Genomic DNA, 11,472 nt, shown 5'->3' with positions numbered 1-11,472 from the left:
CAAGGATGTATTTTTGTATTATATTAGACATTTGTCGGATCCGGTAGGATCGGACCACTATAACATATATCTCCCGTACAACCAATAGTTCAGATAAGACGATTTTGGTCATTCCTGCCGCAATTTCGAAAATATAATCGTGAAACTCGGTGCTATATATTCTAGTATATCATAGAAGATATGATGAGAAAATCACTTTGATCGGAGCTATGTATAGTATATATCTCTTACCACCGATCGTTCAGGTAGAAAGATTTTTGGCAATTTTTCCCTTAATTTCCAATATAAAAACGTTAAACTTGGTGGTATTTATTCTAATATATCATAGAAGATTTCATGAAAAAATCATTCCGATCGGAGCTATATATAATATTTATCCCATACAACCGATTCTTCAGATAGAAAGATTTTTAGCCATTTCTCCCTTAATTTCCAATATTAAAACGTTAAACTTGGTGATATTTATTCTAATATATCATAGAAGATTCCTGAAAAAATCACTTTGATCGGAGCTATATGTATATAGTATATACCTATCCCATACAACCGATCGTTCAGATAGAAAGATTTTTGGCCATTTCTCCCTTAGTTTCCAATATAAAAACGTTAAACTTGGTGATATATATTCTAATATATTATAGAAGATTTCCTGTAAAAATCACAATGATCGGAGATATATAATATATATCACATACAATCTATTGTTCAGATAAGGGGGTTTTTTGCCATTTTTTTATATTTATCTTAAAATCGTTTAGGTATGTACATCTGTTCATTATATACTTCTTATCTAATACAGCGCATTATTTGGAGATTGCGAATGGGATAAGATTATTGTTCAACCCCATTCATGAAAGGTATGAAGTCTTCGGCACAGCCGAAGGCGACATCTTTAACATCACTGTTTGACCACTAGCGAAACCCTTTCGCGTTGCCTCGAAGCCAACGGAAAATTGGACAAGCTTCAGTCTACAACAAGATCCGCGACATTTAACACTTAAAATTAAGAACGCCCTACTACCGCACCGGTTAAACAAAAGTGGCTTCAATACTAATTAACTATAGCTAAGTATTAGAGAGCTCAAATTCCTTTTTCTTCTTGGTTACCTGCGACAATATCTGCTCATACTCCTGTTTCTGCTTTAGTACATTCTTCAACTCTTGTAACTGCAGGAGTATATTTATTAATTCGTCATAACAATAATAATGATAAAAAATTATTGTTAGGCCTTGAGCTCGATTCGAACCCGCAATTCTCAAGATATTCATTTAATAAGAGGATTTTGCTTCAACTTGTTTTACTGTTGCAAACTTAGTGATTACGTGTGATTCGGGACGATGGGGATTCGCTCGCACGTAACACCAAAAAAGAAATGTAAACGAAAAGGAACTAGTTAGTGGCTTATTGAAAACAACACTTTCACTAATCTAATTAACAACAAGTGGCTTTATTCAAAAAAGAAATCGCAAAGTATTTCGGAAATCAAACTTTAACTTAATGGTATGGAATTTACACTTTAAATAATAAGGAATGCTTACCTTCGGTTTGGTTGCTGGAGCTCAATTTCAGACGTTCAGAAAGAAAGTGAAAGTGAAAAAAAGAAAGAGTCCATGGCACCCGCCGATTACTAATTTTCGTCGAGTTTTCCCCTACTCAATTAGTTCTCGGCTGTGCAAGGACAGTTACCGGTAATAGTTAAGTATACGGGCCGCATTAGGGTGAACTAAAGTTATTTTAAAAATATTTAGGCTGATGGCCTAAACATGCCGGCCCCCTTGCGGCCGAATTGACATCTAAGATTATGCATGTAGCGATATATTGGGTGTACAGGATATGAAATAAAGTAGGTGTAGTACGTTGTTCTCCATCGCCAGGCCAAAGATGGTGGCCTGAGCTAGTAGCCCGTTAATCGTGGACGGTGGCGTGCCGCTGATCATAAGACTAGCATAAACATCAGCGCCGAGTGTAAGTCGAACTGGTGCGGCGCGGTAAAAATCGGGGTCTGCCAACCGCATAAACTGGAAAGGCGTGGATATTGTAGAGTCTACGCTAGCGATCGGGTTGAGACGGTTATGGCGTGTTATTACTGTAGCTTGGGTGATTACCCTCCCTGCTACCCCATACTTCCCGCGCAATATGAGTGTACATATCGTTGGTGACGTGGAATCCATGCGCTTCAGATGGAGTTCGTTCGCCAGATTGGCATCAATCACTGTGTTTGGGGAGCAGGGATCGATGAGTGCGCGTACCAGATGCAGGCGTCCTCCGGACTCGATGCGAACGACTGCCGTGGGTGCGATCGCGATAAACGATCTTATTATCGATGGTGTAGCTGGGGTTGCTATAACTCGGCCGGTCCTAAAACGTTTGGGCACTTCTTTTCGTCGGACAAGTGCTCGCCTTCATACGGGACCGTTCTACCCGATGTGCGCTGCGATGAGTGGAAAGGACGCGTTTCCGCGTCACCACGTCTCACATGAGTAGAACGGAGGGGGCGGGGGGGGTGGTCGGAAAGGACGTATTTCAGAGCCACCGACGTGTGATTTCTGCTTGCTCCCAGTTGGTCGTACAGCTTCGGTTTCTAATTGCCGTTGTTGTTCGTGCCGTAATAGCGGTCGGAAAGGACATGTTTCAGAGCCGCTCTGTTGTTTAGGAAGGGTAGCTAATGCCGCTAATCTTGCTTCTTCTTCTTCTTCGGCATCGTGGTCATCCATTTGTTGCGCCCAAGACTTGGTTCTTTCCGTGAGGGCCAGCTTTCTCCGTCATCGAGAAGGTTGCTTGTTGTCTGCCTCCATTCCTTGCTGTTGTCCTGGTGAAGGGTATTATGATGATGCTCGTTGCATCGATAGCACTTGTCCTTACTTGTGCATACCTCGTGACTGTAGAAAGGGGACAAACAGTTGATGCAGTAGTTATGTTTGCGAACCGTCTGCCACCTCTCTTCAGCGGAAATCCTGCGGTATTCTGCGCAGAATCGTACGCCGTGATTTGCGGCGCAAAGGCGGCATGGTACGGAGAAATTTCTGGAACGCTCCTCTGTCTTGACGTGAGTTGCCGTTAAGCCAGTCATTCTAAAAACATAATGGAGCGTTATTACATTGATTTGGTCTACATGGATGGCTAGTGGGCTTATGTATGAGGATGTTTTTTAATATTTGCTCTTATTATATAAAGAAGGGGCAAAGGGAAGAACGGCTAAACTGATTTTAGAACCCATCATTCCATGTAGATGGTGCTTTGATATTTTACCTTACATACTTCAGCTTTGGTCGGTCGAGGTAGCTGAGCTGGCGCTACTTAATTTGTGGTGTGTTTTAGTTTTACCACAAGTGGCATGCCACCACACTACGAATTCGAAACTTGACTGTTGTACGTGTCTTAAAAAAAATGCTTGCGCAGCTGCGTTTTCACCCTTCAACATTATTTTTCGACTTGTATCGTCGATAATTGCCGTCTTCCAGTGAGTTTTACAGCTCCGGCTCACTCTCAATTCTCACGGGAATGCTCTGGATCATCGAGAAACTTGAGAAGCAAATGTCGTGAAATTTTCGCACACGCGAAATGTGATAGGCAGATGCCGCCGCTGTTTTTATTTAGCTCATTCGGCGAAATGTTAAGCAGCGATATCTATTTTTGAAAAGGTAGGCAGCGTTGCCAAAATAAAGGGAAGTAACTAACAAAGTATCTGGCTCACAAATTGAACCATAATTCTATTTGGATTTATCTGGCTCAAGTCGTTGTTGTTGCATTTACATGCAAAATTATTTATCTGGTTCAGGATTTTGCCACCGGATGATGGCAAATGCTGAAATACGTAGAATTAAGTATTCGAATCGCGACCAAATGATTGATAGAGATATTTTATACGCGACATGTAGTGTGGCAGTGCGACGTGTGGTTTTCGAAGTGCGTGAGGCCTAACCTAACGTCTGTGTTGCAATGCTTGACCATGCTGGAATTAAATATGGTGCCGCATTGCGCTTGTAAACATTAGTTCGGCTGTTTTGTATGGGCAATTTTTACGTCATTCTCCTTCAGCTCTTGTTTTTTTTAATTCGCTGAAGCAGTCACGTGTGACGTAGCTACGCAGAACGAAGCAATTTTGAACTCATACATGCACCATTTTCAATGTGTGATTTGTGATGCTTGACTACTTGACGGTCAGAAGTGAAGTGTAGAAATTTTGACATTTCCTACACTTTTCCACTTCCTGAATGAGAAAAATCATGAATGTAAAACACGCGGTGGTGAGTACATACTGATCGATTTTATCTTTTTGTTTAGTCATTACTTTTCCCTTTTTATTTCCAGGAAACGCAGTGGTTTTCTTGGTAGCGTCGCTTTCTCCGGTTTAATCGCCCGAATTTGTTGTGACATTTTTAACATTAAATTTCAGGATTTTATATGAAGGAAGGGTATCACTTTTAAAAAATAAGACTCATCCAAGCCAAAAACACGACTAAAAGGTGAGAATAAAAAGAATTTTATTTTGAAATCTACGGCACCGATTTTGTTGTACCCGTTTTTAAAATTCCGTGTAACAAGCGAATAAAGAATACATTTCTTTTCGTGTAGAAGTACAATATCTATCCATATATCTTCTTATTGAAGAATAAGCACTATGTCTGCAAAACGTAAAATTGGTGGAAACGGTGCTGGCCCTAACAAACGTCGCCCAAAAAGCAAGAGGATTTCAAAGCTGTGTTAAGCGATGCGTCCAGTGAAGACGGCAGTCTACCGCAGACCAGGGGGAGGTTTTAATTCCTAATGAGGATTTAGATCCCCTACGAAATTGCTAGAAGATCTACTTGCATCCCTGGGTAAAACTCCGGGCCAGTTGCTAATTTCCGGAATGGTGACATGGGATTTGACTGGCAAAAGGGATCGCAAAAAATGTGGCAAAAGTTGGACCCAATCTTTATTATAACTTTCATCGATTTACTGATGTTAAGTATCGTTATTGGGCAAGTAGTCCGACTTCTGCTCACACCCTTCTACTAAACATGGATCGTAAGGCGATTTCTTTTGGCCGCAATCCTTTCGGTCACTTGGGATTACCTGATGTGAACATATGCGAAACACCTACTATTATGCCACGCCGAGAGGCAGCCGTGCTGGTGCTGAAAACGAAATTTTGTTTCGCGCACTCCCTTGCTCTATGCAAATTTCACTCTTGCTTTTAATTTGTGTGTTGGAATTTTTATTAATTGAAGCTTTTTTATTATGACTGCGTTGGCTTTTGAGACGTTCTGTGTATATAGCTTGTGCCTTTGACCACTTTAGAATTTGAACGCTTTTTATCTCCAGCTTTTGACAATCGTGTTTTCAGTTTATTTAAATTTCGATGGCTACTTTTTTCCTTGGTTTGGAACGCGTCAACGTTGTCCAAGTTGCATGTGGTCGGCACCAGGTACTGTTTATGCCTGCGGAGAGAATAAGTCAGGCCAATGTGGTATAGGTAACACCCAGCCGGTGGTAAGTATCCCAACCCCAATAAACTACCGTGTTCCGCCAATTATTCGTATATGTTGTGGAGCCGAGTTTTCAGTAATGCCCGACACTAAAGGTAATTTGCATATATTTGGGTTACCCGAATACGGTCAATTGGGACATAACACAGATGCAAAGTATTTCGTCCATGCGAACAAATTATCTTTTCACTTTGAAGCGTCTCCAAAAAAATCGTACTTTATATTGAAAAGAGCAAAGAAGGACATGTAACACCTGTAGAGAGCGTTCAAATTGTCGACTTCGCCTGCGGTAATAATCATACGGTCGCCTAAGAAGCGTGTGTATAGCTGGGGATTTGGCGGCTTTGGACGCCTTGGTCATGCAGAGCCAACGGACGAGATGGTACCTCGTTTAGTAAAATTTTTCGAGATTCAAGGACGTGGTGAACGTAATGTATATTGTGGCGCAACTTTTAGTCTTGTCCTCAACGAGCTTGGCGTACTCTTTCTATTTGGGCAAAATAAGAAGTTGGGAGAAGCAAATAGGTACCCAAAACCTGTTCAGGACTAATCTGGGTGGAACATTGCGGATATCGGATGCGGAAACACTTCTATTATCATATCAGCTGATGATACCTTAATGGCATGGGGCGCTTCTCCCACCTATGGGGAATTGGGTATTGGCGAGTTCCAAAGGTCGTCCCCAAAATGGATAATATGAAAATACCTCAGGTCGCTGTGGGTTATTCTCATGCTATACTACTAATAGATACTGATCACGAGTCAACTAAGCAAAAATATGATAAGTTACTAGGATATACTATCGGTGATTTAGTAATGGAGTTGCAAAAACCGTATTTATTTAAAACTTATCCAACATTTATTAAACATATTCAGGGTGGCGTAGAAAAATAAATAGACAGTGACGGAGGAAAGTCTACATACACCCCCTTTTTCCGCTGGATTGTAAGGCTAATAATTTTTCTGTAAAATGGGATGATACAGTTGTATAACTGACTCATTTTGTTTTATTGATTTTCATAATAAACTACAAAAAACCTCACTATAACATAAAATAGCAAAGTTATGGGAAAGAAACAAAAACCAACGTACATTCAGTACACAAATAACTTCTTTTAGTGTGAATAGCTTCACGTAACTCTAAGTAATATTAAATATATTTTTATTTATGTTAGTTCTATAGGTGGACGCCCTTTCTGATATCGCCATAAAGGTGGACCAAAGGTGACTCTAGAATGTTTGTACGACATGGGTATCAAACGAAAGGTGTTACAGAGCATTTTAAGAGGGAGTGGGCATTAGGTCTATAGGTGGACGCCTTTTCGAGATATCGCCATTAGGGTGGGCCAGGGGTGACTCTAGAATGTTTGTACGATATGGGTATCAAAGAAAGGTGTTACTGAGCATTTTAAGAGGGAGTGGGCATTAGGTCTATAGGTGGACGCTTTTTCGAGATATCGCCATAAAGGTTGACCAAGGGTGACTCTAGAATGTTTGTACAATATGGGTATCAAATGAAAGGTGTTACTGAGCATTTTAAGAAAGGTGGTAATGAATATTTTAAAAAGAAGTAATCCTTAGTTCTATAGGTGGACGCCTTTTCGAGATATCGCCATAAAGGTGGGCCAAGGGTGACTCTAGAATGTTTGTACGATATGGGTATCAAACGAAAGGTGTTACTGAGTATTTTAAGAGGGAGTGGGCATTAGGTCTATAGTTGGACGCCTTTTCGAGATATCGCTATTAGGGTGGACCAGGGGTGACTCTAGAATGGGTATTAAACGAAAGGTGTTACTGAGCATTTTAAGAGGGAGTGGGCATTAGGTCTATATGTGGACGCCTTTTCTAGATATCGCCATAAAGGTGGACCAAGGGTCACTCTAGAATGTTTGTACGATATGGGTATCAAACGAAAGGTGTTACGGAGCATTTTAAGAGGGAGTGGGCATTAGGTCTATAGATGGACGCCTTTTCGAGATATCACCATTAGGGTGGGCCAGGGGTGACTCTTAAATGTTTGTACGATATGGGTATTAAACGAAAGGTGTTACTGAGCATTTTAAGAGGGAGTGGGCATTAGGTCTATATGTGGGGGTCTTTTCGAGATATCGCCATTAGGGTGGGCCAGGGGTGACTCTAGAATGTGTTTGTTCGGTATGGATATCAAAGTAAGAGTATTAATGAGGGTTTTAAAAGCGAGTGGCCCTTATATGTATATGTGATCCAGAAAATCATCTGTCGGGTACTGCTAATTTATTTATATATGCAATACCACGAACAGTATTCCTGCCAAGATTCCAAGGGCTGTTGATTTCGCCTTGTAGAAATTTTTCATTTTCCTCTACTTAATATGGTAGGTGTCACACCCATTTTACAAAGTTTTTTCTAAAGTTATATTTTGCGTCAATAAACCAACCCAATTCCATGTTTCATCCCTTTTTTCGTATTTTGTATAGAATTATGGCATTTTTTTCATTTTTCGTAGTTTTCGATATCGATAAAGTGGGCGTGGTTATAGTAGGATTTCGACCATTTTTTATACCAAGATAAAGTGAGTTCAGATAAGTACGTGGACTAAGTTTAGTAAAGATATATCGGTTTTTGCTCAAGTTATCGTTTTAACGGCCGAGCGGAAGGACAGACGGTGGACTGTGTATAAAAACTGGGCGTGGCTTCCACCGATTTCGCCCATTTTCACAGAAAACAGTTACCGTCATATAATCTATGCCCCTACCAAATTTAAGAAGGATTGGTAAATTCTTTTCGACTTAAGGCATTAAAATTATTCTAGACAAACTAAATGAAAATGGGCGGAGTCACGCCCATTTTGAAATTTTCTTTTATTTTTGTATTTTGTTGCATCATATCATTACTGGAGTTGAATTTTGACTTAATTTACTTATATGCAGTAAAGATATTAAATTTTTTGTTAAAATTTGACTTTAAAAAATTTTTTTTTAAAGTGGGCGTGTTCTTCATCCGATTTTGCTAATTTTTATTTAACACATATATAGTAATAGTAGTAACGTTCCTGCCAAATTTCATCATGATATCTTCAACGACTGCCAAATTACAGCTTGCAAAAGTTTTAAATTACCTTCTTGTAAAAGTGGGCGGTGCCACGCCCATTGTCAAAAATATTACTAATTTTCTATTCTGTGTCATAACGTCAACCCATCTACCAAGTTTCATCGCTTTATCCGCCTTTGGCAATGAATTATCACATTTTTTCGGTTTTTCGAAATTTTCGATATCGAAAAAGTGGGCGTGGTTATTGTCCAATATCGTCCATTTTAAATAGCGATCTGATATGAGTGCCCAGGAATCTACATACCAAATTTCATCAAGATACCTCAAAATTTACTCAAGTTATCGTGTTAACGGACAGACGGACGGACGGACACACGGACGGACATGGCTCAATCAATTTTTTTTCGATACTGATGATTTTGATATATGGAAGTCTATATCTATCTCGATTCCTTTATACCTGTACAACCAACCGTTATCCAATCAAAGTTAATATACTCTTTGAGCTCTGCTCAATTGAGTATAAAAAAAGGATTTTTTTTATTATGTAAAATCAACCAAATAATCGTGGCATGCCCCTCTAATGCAAATATACATACATTTCTACATAGTTATGAACCGGCATATAATTTTTTTGTACAAGTTTAAGAAAATAGGAAAAAAAATTTCATATAAATACCTAAATTAAGAGGGCAACAAAAACTCTTTGCCGAGTGTAGCTTGTTGTTGGCTTATGATGCCCGGGTATGTCCAGTTATTTCAATCTAGTAAATATATATAATTTTGCCACATGATGATTAATTACCTTTTGCTCATATGATCTTCCGTCCGCAAGTTTTTTATATTCTTTGTCTTTTCTCAAACCGGGTAAATTTAAATATACCTCGTAGCAATAAATAATATTGATAAATTGGTATAGAGTACGTTTTAGTTCAACAATTTTCGATACGCGTTGAAATTATAAAAGTTTAAAACATTTGTAAAACCCATTTGTCATGGAACTCACCCCTTCCGATTAGTCTACCTACCTACCTACACACTTATGCACGTAAATATGAATTTTTTTCCAAATGTAAGTTAAAGAAAAACAAAAAACTTTTACCCAAAAATATAAGAAAATAAAGTCAGCTTGTAATTTTTATGACGTCATCAGGTTAGACCTCGCCCCAATATTCCCTTAAACAGATGTACGCTTTCAGTCTTTAGCATTTAAAGTTCGTTGTTTGGTTCTTTTGAGTTGGTTAGTTACCGATCTCGTTTTTTTGCTTCATTTCGTACATATGTATCTAGTTTTTGAGTTAAGGGAGTGTAGCTCCTGTATTTAGATTCTGGTTTGGAGCCCTAAAATTAAACTTTATGTAATGTCGGTTGAGACATGGCAAAAACCCACCCCATCCCGAAAGAGCTACGGTCAAGAGGACTCGCCCCCCGTGACTTCCAACTGCCTGTGTGGTTACCAGAATTCCACCCAATGGTTACGTGCCTCTTCATATGTGTATGCGTACATGTATGGGGAATCACACACATACAAACATTATATACCCCTTCTCTTCGGGGTAGGTTACATAAATTTTTGGCGCCCAACGTGTGTGGCTAGCTAATGTATGCTTTTGGGTTAGCTGTTGCAAGCTAAGGCTCGCTACGGCCAGCGATTGCCTTCCCAAATGTTGAGAGGCAAACACCAAATCTCTGTTGATTTGATTATGATCGTGTGCAGACGTACACACACATATGTAGATCAATAATTGGCTTTTTATTAGCTGCCGCACACCTATTGGTTGTGTTAAAGTAAATTGTTATTGAATTATTCATATTAAACTAATATCGCATCACACCTGCCGATGTTTTTTAGATGGGTTTCGTCTAACTTCCGCAAGTGGAGATGTGGGAATGGATAGTCTAGTTTGATAAAACTACGATGCTGGTGATGCAGCCTGTATATCACGCCGAGAATTTTATTATTCTTTTCTAGCCTTTCATTAATTCAGTATACTAGTATAGCAAATAACACCCGCTATAAATATTACTGAAACTCACACCACAATTTTGCTCGCTTGTCTTCGTAGGCATTGGAAGCATTATCGGTCTATTACGTTATTGCTTGGAAATACTGTTTAATTCAATTACAGAATACTGAGTATTTGAAGAAAGCCGGCTACCAGTACTGATTGCCCCTTAAATATAGTTGTATTTTAAATTTGCTACAAAGATATTACATTAAAATTTGTATATTGTCTTTTATGAAAATTTATTTTGATATTTCTTATTTTATTTTATTATATTATCTTTTATTTCAACTTAGTTTATTATTATTTAAATGCAACTTCATTGAATCGGGAAATTTCACGTTGTATATTAAACGAAAAAAACGACCCAAAAACGTTTTCGATTTTAGGTCGAAATATTGCATAGGCCGTATATTACTCTACTATCTATATATTAATACGCTAACAAAATTTCCCTACAATCAATTGAAAGGCTGTTTCGAATACTCAGCATATGTAAAATCATATAAAAGTTATATAAATCGATTCGTATTGATCAGCCGCAGTGCATAGGCCTATCTTTGTTAACAAATATTACTCTATATGTTAATAATTAATAGAAAATTTTTTTGTAAATTCGAAAATCTGTGCAACTATCGAAATTTCCATCTGTAGGACGCATTATGTTCACAAACATCCCTGAGTACATAGCTCCAAATTCTCAATTGTTCCGTTGCTCAAATGTTTCATATCTACGTATGTATATATTTGTACACGCCAAACGGTGAGAGAACTACTGCTTCGCTCATTTTCTGTTGAAATAAAATATTGTTTCCCATTATTTCCAATTACCTATATTGGTTTGTCCCAAAATCTTTAAAAAATTGTTCTAAAATAATTGTTAGCGCACAAAAAATTTTAAAGAGAAGTAATAACTTAACCGCCCTATTTTTTGGACAAATTTTACTTACACGTAAAAGCATAG

At 38.6% G+C, this 11,472-nt stretch overlaps 1 pseudogene; it reads left to right on the top strand.

Annotated features, from left to right (window-relative positions):
• The first annotated feature begins 4,622 nt into the window (after positions 1-4,622).
• On the top strand, positions 4,623-6,366 carry LOC137235389 (protein RCC2 homolog pseudogene; annotated as a pseudogene).
• The last annotated feature ends 5,106 nt before the right edge of the window (positions 6,367-11,472 follow it).

The sequence above is a fragment of the Eurosta solidaginis genome, chromosome X, assembly GCF_040869045.1.
Source record: "Eurosta solidaginis isolate ZX-2024a chromosome X, ASM4086904v1, whole genome shotgun sequence".
NCBI classification, from domain to species: Eukaryota; Metazoa; Arthropoda; class Insecta; order Diptera; family Tephritidae; genus Eurosta; species Eurosta solidaginis.
This window is presented reverse-complemented; position numbering and strand designations above follow the sequence as displayed.